Genomic DNA, 11,082 nt, shown 5'->3' with positions numbered 1-11,082 from the left:
CTCTCAATACTCTTGTTTCTTCTATTTTTCCAACTCCAATATGTTTATTATACAAAAAAGACTTTGTTTTTTAAGTTTCTTTGACGTGGAGACGAGATGATCTAATTTTTTTCCTATGGCTTGGTGGCGTGGCCCTTCTGCTGTCTCTACACTTTGCCGCCTACACTTTTTCATTCTCGTCAACCTGCCTGAATCCCATGCTAGTGACATACTGATTATGCTTTTCCTGTCAATGAGGATCATGCTTTCCTAGCTGTCTGTTGACTGAAGAGCAGTGTGCGGGATGAGCCGGGGTGGGAACTGGAGCAGCAGACAGCTTAGACTTGGTATCTTGCTTCAGAACATTCCCTCACAATTTCTGCCATGCTTTCTTTCTTGGGGATCAAGAGGTGGTCTGTCTGGCTTAATGTGAAGCCCTGTATTTCACAGATTTTCTGTGTAGTGATTTAGCATGTATTTCTCTTCAGCTAATAATGTTAATACTTATAGAGCCAATACCACCTGCCATCTCTCCTTATGTCTGCAGAGTGCCTCATTTAGCCCTGCTGTCCCTGCTTTTTGAGGGGTTCAGCAGGTCTTGAGGATGCTCCTGCAGTTTCTGTATTCCCTAAACCTTGTCTTCCAAGTGAGGGTTTACTGGCTTGGAGCTTCAGAGCTTTGTCTCTTACTCTTGGGGAACTTAAAGCTTTTCCTACAGGTGTATGCAGGGGTCTGTGTTTACTGTCAGCTCCTTTCTTCCCTTGGTTTGGTTCGAATTTCACCGTGGTTAGAAGCTGTTCTTCAGAGTTTGTAAGATGAGGATGTGGCTTTTCAAAAGTTTCATTGGAGATGGAGTTTCATTTTTCAAATTTTTTTTTTGTCGTTTGTGGTTGGTTCAGAAAGTAAAATGTGGTAGATATGCTTTTTTTCTGAACTGAAATAGATCCTTATCCCAACAACAGTCACCATATATTGAATTATTACTGTAGTACAGCATTATACAAGGTACTTTGTAAATATTGCCTTATTTAATCTTTGCATCAACACTAAAACAGTTAGTTAAACAGTGAAACAACACAGGCAGGTATTGTTATCCTCATTCTATAGATGAGGAAAATTGAAGATCGAACAAATTACGTACTGTAAATTCGAGTACCTTGTAAGCCAAAAGACACAGACAATAAGTGGTAGAGCCAGGACTGGAATCCAGATCTGTCTGAACATGACCCTAACAAATTCAATAAACAGATTCAACAGTCACAGGCATTTGAACTGAAATCTAGATGCCATGTCGTTCTAAAGCCAGCTGTAGAAGCAGCAGTTGCCATGGTTAAATGATTACCTCTCAAGAGCAATGATTAAGAACCTATTCCGGCGATAGGAAGTGGAAACTTGGTGTTCTGAAGTTTATAAATGAACACTGAACTATTTATAACACACAAAGATCAAAGTTAAATGTTCTTGGAGGGTGCATTTAAAGCAGGAAGTGGGGAATTAACCCCAGTAATCTCATGATCATTGAGTGGGCCTGGAGTAGCTCTCAGGGCTCTGTCCATCAATTTGGGGAAGGGGCAGAACCTCTCAGAAGCAATTTGAGTGATGAGGAGAATTTTGTATGCTGACAAGGAGGACACTCTGACCATAGGAACTAGGAGAAAAGTGTCACATAATATAGCGGGGAGAGAGTGTTGATACAGGTGAAGAGGGAATCTTGGCAGTGAAAACAAATCTGGGCAAAAGAAAGATTTAATTTCTTCAATGTTAGTACTGGATTCTTTTCCTGAGGGAAAGTCTTACAGGCATGTTCTGACATGATTCAGAAGTAAAGGAGCACAGGCTCTGTCACCAGAGAAACTTGGGGCTTGGCCACTCACCAGCTAGGTGACCTTGAGCACATTATTAAATTTGAGCTTAAGTTTCTTCATCCTTAAAATGGGGACCACGATGCCCACCTCATTAGGCTGCTGTAAAAATCACAGGAGATAATGTTTGCTTGGCATATTGAAAACCTGGGTCTGTAGAACAAAAATCTGTTGTTCTTTCAAAGTTCTATTCACTTTCTATGCTTCAGCCTTTCTACTAACTCGCCTTTACTTGTGGTAATGAACGCTTATTAAAAATCATTGGGTGAATGTGTATATATTTAACAGCTCTATTGAGGTATAATTTTTAATGATAAAATTCACTTGTTTTTGCCATGATAATCTAGTCTGAGAACATTTTCACTACCGCAGAAGGAAACCTGGCGCACATCTGCAGTCACTCTCAATTCCTACACACAGCTCCAGGCAACCGGTTACTAACTGACTTTCTTTCTCTGTAGATTTGCCTATTCTGAACACAGACATGGGTTCGTACAATATGTCGTCTTTTGTGTCTGGCTTCTCTCACTTAGTATAATGTTTCTGAGGCTCACCCATGTAATAGCATGCACTGGTATTTTGTGAATGTGTACTTTGTAGTTTGAACCTTCTAGAGTAGTATAACAAGATTTATTAAGAATCTACTGGAATATTTCACAATTTTTTTAGGGCACTGCCTACACCAATCTGAGTTTGATAAACAAGGGCAACAGCCAGAGACAATGAAGAAAGAAAATGTCTGATATCCACCATGAGCAGCTGCTCAGACTTCCTGGGCAAGCCACCTATATCTTTGGGTCACTTTGCATTCTTGCTACTATTTTCCCAACCACATCCAAAAGGGATATGAGGTCAGATTAGGCTGGCCCTTGACTTTTGTCCTTGAATTCTGGCCATACTTTTTTGTGCTGTGGCTTTGCTTACTTGCACAGGGCTCCAGGAGCAAAAGCTCTCCAGCCTTCAAACTCTTTGCTAGTTGTCCAATCCATGCCCACTTCCTCCACTGAAATCAACCCCTAGATATTCCCTAAGATTCTGTTTGTATTGGCTTTTCTTCTTTATTACTTTAGAAATCTGGTTATATTTAGAAAAAAATAATTGAAGCAGGTGCCTATCATTAGGTTTGTCAGGCAAATCTCCCCCCATCTTAGGATACATGCTGGACCTGCCAAGGTGAATCTCACCTTAAATCTCTGCACAAAGACCCTTCTTCTCTTTGTGGTTCTTCTCCAACCTGGTCATCTCAATGTAGCATTGGCCTTGTCTACATAGTCTCTGATTCTTGGTGTGGGCGTGCGGGGGAAGCTTGTTGTGTTCGAAGAATATAGGTATTGGAATTGGACAGATGTGAAACTGAATCTTAGCTCTGTCATTTACCATCTGGGTGACCTTAGGCAAACTTTGCAAGATTTTGAGCCTCAGTTTCCTCATTTATAAACGTTTATAAAGTATATATCACAAAACACACAGCAGAAGCTGCATGAACGGCAGTTGTGAAGTTTACTAGCCTGCCACCATGAACTTTAATCCCAGCTCTTCTTTCCATTCACATGGGGACTGTTTCACCAAGGCTGTTCTTAGTTTGGGATTTCAGGTCCATTGGCCTTCTAAGCCTAGCACTAGCATGATTGGAAATTCCAGTGATAGGTCCAAATAGTTACAAAGAACTTATAAAAAGAGAGTTAGAGTTTGTCTTGGGCCTGTTTGATTCTAGAAGATCAGTTCTCTCTTGTAGAGGCCTCAGACCAGCCTCTTGTGCCTTGATGAAAACATCTCGCCACAGCTAGTTTCCTATGACCTGTGCAGTTGCACAAAAGGTCCTTGAGCTTGGTTTAATGCTCTGCCATCTCGAAATTTCTAATAGTTTTATCATTGAACTTGTATCTTGTAAATGAAGTCTAATAGGACTATAGAGTCTGCACATGAGCTGAGGAGATATTAATACTTGCAATATGCGTGTCTGCCTTCCCTGCTGCCTATTTGCAAATAGCATTGCAATACCGCAAGATCACAGAAATTCAGGTGCACTCATGAGTGGAAGTGCAATGAGACTCAAAACAAGTACAAAGTAAGTGCATTATGTTGATGAGTGACAGCCCCAAGAAACCACCAGTTTCCACCAAGCCAGAACTTGCTTTCCATGTAGAAAGAAGATGGTGTTCTAACAAACATGAACAACCAAGAAACCCTATCATATCCTTTCGTACATTACTGCCCTATATTAGCTGATCACTTATGCTGAAAATAACAGAAGGAAAGGGAAAGAGGGAAACCTGGAATTACCTAACTTTTCAGTTCTTCCTCACTCATCAATAAGCCAAAGGTAGAAAGTGTTGGTACAATGTGTACATATCAAGAAATGAAATAAAGACAATAGATTATTTTTAAAAATTTTGCAATGTTTCCACTGTTATGATAAGACCAAAATGTATATGTATGTATAAGCTATGAAATATGAATTGTGATTAGACATATTAACTAAATGCTCTCTATTTGGGGGTAAAATTGGCATCGCAAAATATAAAGATGAACAGTAAAATTCATACTAATAATTTAAAATTTTTTTCTTCCTTAGAATGACATTAAAGAGAAAATAAAAAACATCATGACAAGTTGAGGGAGAAACCACAGAAGAAAGGAATAAGCTTTGTGTTTTGGTACTTTTGATGGCACTTTCTTTCCTTGCTCTTTGAACGAGGAATCTTGCATTTTCTTTTTGCACTAAGCCTCACAAATTATATAGCTTGTTTTGTATCTAACTCTGTTCTCTTTTCTGCAGTCCCTGGGTAGCTTCCAGGGGAGAACTTTGGCTTCTTGAATAGATGTATTTTCAGAGAAGGAAGACCCTGTGCAGAGGAGCTGACTTTCTTTTGTAATGAAAACCCTCATTTTTAACTGGAAAATAGCAGAAGCCAACTGGTTTTAGGCTTTCTCCTTGCCCCACCAGCTAATGTAAATGTTTGAGGTATTATTTTTCCATGCCTCTGGGAAGTCCAATGACCCAACACACTTTTGCATAAACATAAGAGATATATTTATCTTGAGGTTCCTCTTTCTGTGCCTCTTGGGTGGCATTTGGGTGGAGTCTGTTTTTACATCTTATCTCAAGTTCACACTCAGCTTTGGAGATCTTATTAGATATGACAAGCAAGAATCTGGGATGGAGTGGATGGTGTGTATAGGGGAATCATAAAACATACGAGCTGGAAGGATCAGAGGGATTATATAGGTAAACTTTCTACCTTGACTCAAGAGTAAAGGCAAGGACTTGCCAAAAGCAAAGTGCTTTAAAAAAATTAGGCCACAAAGTGATGGTTTGGGAGGGAAAAAAAGCTGATGTGAGTCTTGAAGTTTCTAGAAATTGTTTTGGGACAAGATTTGGAAAATTAAATCCTGGTGCATAAAATGCAATATTAAGAGGAAATGAGTGAGACTGCAGTATGGCCAAGGAGATTTAGGTTATGCTTCTGTCTCTCTCCATTTATGGCACCGTCATTGCCCTGGTTGCCCAGGCCAAATCCTTGGACTCAGCCTTCACTCCCTTCTTCATCTCCAGTCAATCACTGCTTTTACTGAGTTTCCTACAAAACAAGTTTCTCACCCCTTCACCCTAGCACTTCTGTGGCTCAGGCGCTAGATGACAGTCACAGCACCTAACCACCCTCCCTGCCACCAGCCAGTCTCTCCCACCTTAAGGTTATCTTTTACACAACCACCGGAAGAATCTGTCTGAAGGACAAATCTGAATATGTTACTTGGTTAAAAATCTCACTGACTCTCTGTAGTCACGAGATAAAGCTCCTGATTATGGCACCGAGATCTCACCTTCTCTGGACTGACATGATTTTTCATAAAGAGAATTTTATTCTGCAAATATACTAAACTGCTTGTCATTTCTTGAATACATTGAGCTGTTTTATGCCTCTGCACATTTTCTATTTCTAAAGCCCTTCTCTTCATTCCCCAGCCCATTCTCTCTCTGCCTATTTTTCCCATTCTGTGTGCTTTTCCTCTCCTTTCCCCTGCTCACTGCCTTCTCCTCCTTTCTCCTTTTCCTGATGGCTGACATTTATTACATATTTACTATGTTCCAGGCACTGTGTTTAAGATTTCACACATTTAATCCTCACAACAAGTTTATGCATTCAAGTTTATTATATTCTACTGTTTTCTCATTTTTCAGAGATGAAAAATGGGTCAGAAAGTTTGAGTGACTTAATTAAGTCATATACCTACTAATTCTGATCTGGATTTGAACTCAAACTTTCCTGGTTCTGCATGTCAAACACTCTCTGTGCTCTATCTACTCCTGAACAATTTCCCTTGCCTGAGTGTGGTAGTGACTTTCTAGGATGATAACCAGATCTGTATCCTCTGCTTCTCGGGCCATAGCTGGATTGCTTTTCCCACCCTCTAAGGTAGGCAGGACACTGAGTTCTGGCCCTTGTGATGTGGGAGGAATAAATGCATGCCACTTTCAGGGATGGCCTCTGACGTTTCGTGGGTCACCTTCCACACTCTGTCCTTTTACAGAGAGTTTGGAAGCCTTGAAGATGGTGGTTCCGTGAGATGTAAGGAGCCTGGGTTCCTGAATGAGTCTGTGGAGCAGAGCCTTGCCCTTCACCCTGGGAGCAAGTGGCGATGTTTTGTTTTGGGGAGCTCCTGAGAGTTCTGGGATCCTCTGTTATAACCGTTAGTGTCACCTTCCCTAACACAAGGGCTAGGTGCACTGGTAATGTCACTTTCGTGTCATATGAAAAATATCTCTTTATGTATCTATCTCTTCTAGTACGTTACTTGAGAAACTTCTTAAGGAGAGACATTTTTCTGATCAATCTTTGTGTTTGTTATACTAAGTGCTCAATAAATGTTTGTTGACCTAGAAAATGTATCAGTGGGATAAATAATAATGCTAATAATTAACATGTATTGAATGTTTATATAAGAAAGGCACATTATCAGACACTTACATTCATTGCTTTATAGAATCCTCATAATTCACAAATGTTACTTAAGTGCTTACCGTATATTGGTCTCTGTAAGACACACTGGGATACATTAGTGAACAAAACAGATAAAAGCCCCTGTCCTCAAAGAGCATAAATAGTAAGTGGAGCAGTCAGATAAACAAATAAGAAAAATTTAGAACGTCAGATGGTCAAAAGCACATTGAAGAAATATGAGCACAGGATGAGCAGAGTTGATGGGGGTTGGGGCGGGCTGCCGTCCTAAACATGTGGGAACAGAACACCTTATAGAAGATATGGCATCTGAATAGGCACTGAAGACTGTGAGGGGGCAAGCAGTGGCTGTCAAGGGGAGAGGATTACAGCCCGGGGGAACAGCAAGTGAAAAAGCCTTAGGTAGGAATATGCTCACAACAGCTGTGCAAGGTGGATATTATCTTCATTTTGCACAGAAGGAAATTGAACCGAGAAAATTTAAGTAACTTGTCTAAGGACTTAAAGCTAATAAGTGGCACATTTTGGATTTGAACTGAAATCTCAAGAATTTGAAAATTCATATTCTATTTCGATACACTCCTTCTGTGTGCAATTTTACTAGTTACACTAAAGATATGCACATATACCATTCTAAAAGAACTACTGTGGTAGGTACTGAAGAATGGCAGTTTTAATACTAATCCATCTCTTTCTCAAGTGACTTTTTGTTCAACAGTGACTAGAAGGGTGAGGCCAAGGTCTCTGCATGTAGCCTCTTTTCCACTAAACAGACAACCTACAGGATTCCGAGGTGGGCTTGAGTGTAATGAAGTCACGACGGTGTGACTCTTCTGGAAGCTGAGTGATGCAAGTAGGTATTTTGATTTTTCTGAGCTGCTGCCTTTGTTTGGTCTTAAATTTTATAGTGCAGAGTGGCAGTTACAGCAGCTTTTTTACTTGGGGACTTTCCCAGTAGCAGCAGAGGCCATATGGGTCTTGAGCCAGCTGTGGTAACGGTGGCTGTTCTCTTGCCAGGCCAGTCTGGCAGTTTGCTTCTGGGAGTCGTTCCTGGAGGCTCGGCCTAGAGCCTTACTCTGCAGACTTTCCTCTAATACCCTACGCTAGTCCCTTTCTTCATAAATCAGCTTGAGTGGACTCTGTTGTCTGCCACCAAACACTGACTGACAGAGTAACCGGAACAGCAACAACAAAGAAGGTGGACATGGCTCTCTTTGTCCTGATTCCAACCAGGCATCCAATTTAAGTTACACAGATATGGCCTGCTTGCCTATTTTTATGTCCCCGTTGGTCATAGTATTGTGTTGTGATTATCACTCTGACCTTGTTTCCTATTGCTGTACCCACGCCTTCATTGGTCTCTGCTACTCTAAGACTCCGTCATACTCTGTTTCAGAAGCAACGTCTTCGCCTTTGTCCTTGACCTGTTTCTATGATACTTTTCAAAGGTGCTGGTACTTTTTATCGTTGTGTGGAAAGGACTATCTTCCTGGGAGAAATAGGGTATATGTGAGTGGGACGTATGTGATAAATCCCCTTCAACAATCTCATCTCTATAAATCTTTCACTCCTTCCTTTACATTATACCAAAGAATTGTTGTTAACTTCATTTATCCAAGGCCACTGTTAAGTACAGGTTTGATCCACCAGGGAGAAACTAATTGGGACCACTCCCAGCTGCTTGTACGTTGAATCTAGAATCTCTTCCAAGTGTACCTATATCAATTTATTTAGCCCCAAACAGAATTACATTCCTCCATCCCTGATCTACTATCCTCAGCAAAATCTACAGGTTTCTGCTGTTAGAAACTTTTGTCTTTGTTTCTATTAATATCTAATTTTTCCTCTTCTGTGTAAGTGGCCATCTGAAACATGTTGGGATAGTCTTTTCGAAGTACATTAAATCGTTGCTTCTATTCTGCTAAGAAAGAAGCCTAACACTTGATAGGTCTCTGGATGCTGGAAGCAATAGACATCACATTTGGTTGCCTTGCTCTGACTCAACAACTGAATAACTCATAAAGCTACGGTCTTTGAGTGGGCCCATGAACAGGCAAAGGGTCTTCAGCTTGTCGAGGCTATAGTACGATCAGCTCTGTCCTTGGCTTTTATGATCCAGCATATCCAAGGGCCCAAAGTACCAGGGTTGGCAGGGGTGTTATGTCGAGTCTGTCACAGCCTTGACAGAAGGATCACAGTCAACAACCCTACAGTTTGGGAGAAAATCTTTGTCCTCTTCAAGTAAATATGTTTTTGTTTTTGTTTTTTTTTTTTGAGCATGCTCTTAAATGGAACTGGTTTGCAAAAGATCTGGCTCTGATGACAACAGTAAGTTGAATAAACGATGACTGGCTCATAGTTTGCTGCTCTCCCACCCTCTTTCAATGAACTACCACTTAATGGTAAGTTACTTATCACCAGCTAACACAGGAGGAAAAAAAAATCTGTCCTGTTTTAAATATGCCAGCATTGGCTAGAGGTGACCATGACAACAGTGTAGTCCCACTCAGGGGCATCCCTGGAGGATTGTGAGGAAGAGCGATATTCCCAGTGTCCACTTTACCTGGAAGATATCCAGAGGTGGGGATCTACTCTGACTCACGGGCAGTGGCTAGTAGTTGGAGGCACATGGTCAGGGGTTTGGAAAGAACAAAACTGGGAGATTAGGAAAGAGTCATGTTGATGGACCTCTCCGAATGGACCCAGAGCATGACAATACTTGTGTCTTATATGAACACTCACCCAAGGCCTACCGCAGAGGAGGATCTCGATAATCAGGAGGACAGGGTGACCTGCCCTGGGTGAATGTCAGGTAGCCTCTTTCTCTAGGTACTCCAGCAATTGGAGGGCTCGTGTATGAAGTGCATTGGTGGAAGGTGCAGAGGTTATGTATGGGCTCAGTTACATAAGCATCCACTCACAGAGGCCTCTCTGCCAACTCTGCCCAGGTTTAAGGGCCCAACCTGACAGACAGAGAGGACAAACCTGAGCCTCTGAAGGAGTGTCAGATCCTTGGGCCAGTTTGCTATGTGGTGGTGGGTTGTTTACCTTGGATCTCTTCTATCATGGAAAGGGCAATGACTCTCTTCACCAGAATAGATCATTCATGCATTCAAAAATAATTATTAAGCACCTACCTATACCAGGCATAGTTCTAGGTACTTGGGATATATCAATGATCAAGAAGACAAAGGTAATTTCCCTTAAGAAACTTACTTTCTAGAGGGGTGACACACAGTAAGCATGATAAATAATCAAAGTTTATAGTATGCTCGACAGCGATAAGCGCTACGGTGAAACAAAGTAAAGCAGGGTAATGGCGACTGGAAGGGCTGCAGATGGGGGACGTAGTTTTCAAATTTACATGTGACTCCACGTGGACCTCAAACCCTTGATGGGTATCTGGGAGGAAGAGTGTTTAAGAAGGGAGCAGCCAGGGCGGAGGCCTCAAGTGGGCACAGTGTGTGTGCCTGGTGTGTGCACAGAGCCACGAGCAAAGCAGCGTCTGCAGCGAAGAGATGAGGGGAGAGGCAGTGTAGGCGCCAGGCAGGTGGAGCCAGGGGCACCTCGGGCCTCTGACTTTTACTTTCACTGCCGGTTCTTAGCACAGTGACCGCAGTGCTGAGAGTGGGCACTGGGGAGGAAAGGGATGAAGAAGGCACCACAGAGCCACTGCGGTGACAGGAGTGAGAGGTGTCTCAGACAAGGTTGGAAGCCTGGAGGTGATACAATGAGGGGGTATTCTGGGCTTAGATATTTTACCTCTTTATTGTGGAAAATTAAAAACACACAAAAGTAGAGAATTGTATAAACCCCACTTCCTCTCACAATGTACCCATCACCCAGCCCCAGAAATGGGGCAAACATGACCAATTCTGTTTCATCCGTACCCCTACCCGCTTCCTGCCCACCCTCCCCTCATTGGATTCTTTCAAGCCAAATCATGTCATTTACTCTACTAATTTAATGGACATTTAATCATGTACATTTAATACATTCAATCTAATACTTCGGTATAAGCTCTAAGACTTAGTATCCCTTTAGTTTTTATAAAAACATAACTACAATACTATCATTGATATCCAAAACATACAATTATTTCCTAATATTAGTGTACAAATTTCCCTTAGTATGTTGTGAATGATTTTTTTCTTAACTTGATTTGTTTGAGTCAGGATCCAAACAAGGCCTGCCTGTTCCTTTTGGCTGATACGTCTCTAGTCTCACTTAACTTATAGGTCTTCCCTTTTTTCCTTTCCTTTTTTTTTTTTTTTGTGGAG

Source organism: Propithecus coquereli, unplaced genomic scaffold (assembly GCF_000956105.1).
Source record: "Propithecus coquereli isolate 6110/MARCELLA unplaced genomic scaffold, Pcoq_1.0 Scaffold59, whole genome shotgun sequence".
In the NCBI taxonomy this organism is placed as follows: Eukaryota; Metazoa; Chordata; class Mammalia; order Primates; family Indriidae; genus Propithecus; species Propithecus coquereli.
The sequence above is the reverse complement of the archived record's forward strand: the minus strand, read 5'-3'. Positions refer to the sequence as shown.